Source organism: Theobroma umbraticum, unplaced genomic scaffold, assembly GCF_002168275.2.
Source record: "Theobroma umbraticum cultivar Fairchild unplaced genomic scaffold, ASM216827v3 scaffold_81.0, whole genome shotgun sequence".
NCBI lineage: Eukaryota > Viridiplantae > Streptophyta > Magnoliopsida > Malvales > Malvaceae > Theobroma > Theobroma umbraticum.
The window spans coordinates 5939554-5940114 of record NW_018397268.1 but is presented as its reverse complement, the minus strand read 5'-3'; positions in this window follow the sequence as shown (position 1 = coordinate 5940114).

Below are 561 nucleotides of genomic sequence, written 5' to 3'. Positions count from 1 at the left end.
TGTAATGGGTTACAATTATGAGATTCTTATGCATCAAAGCGTAATCTCAAAAATGTTCCTGGTCAATGTATCATTGAGACTAGACATCAATGATGCCTAGAGACTGGTACATTCTATGTTCCTTACTTGAGAAGTAAGCAACCAATCTCATAGGTTGACGTATAGAGATACTTGGAACTAGAATGTAGGTGCTTGCCTAAGAGAGCAAGTTCACTGAACATGACCCGCCGTGAGAAGTACATTTGGTATTTCACTCAAGTGTCTATGTAATACTTCTTATGTGTCAGTTGTGTAAATACTCCCTAGACTTGAGGCACTAGGTTATCTTATGTGTGGAGTGTTATGCTTTAATTTTATCCCTACGGGTGCCTAACCAAGGATGCCAAAACAGGATACTTTTAGGTATAGCATGAAGCATGTAAAGGCAAATGAGTGATCAAGATAGGAATCATCACCCCAAGTGATACAAGGGACATGTCCTAACTATTCTTGGTTGATATTAGCTTGTTGAAGTCCTTGGCCAAGGTGACTTAAAGATTATGAAAGGAGTTTCATAAGTCT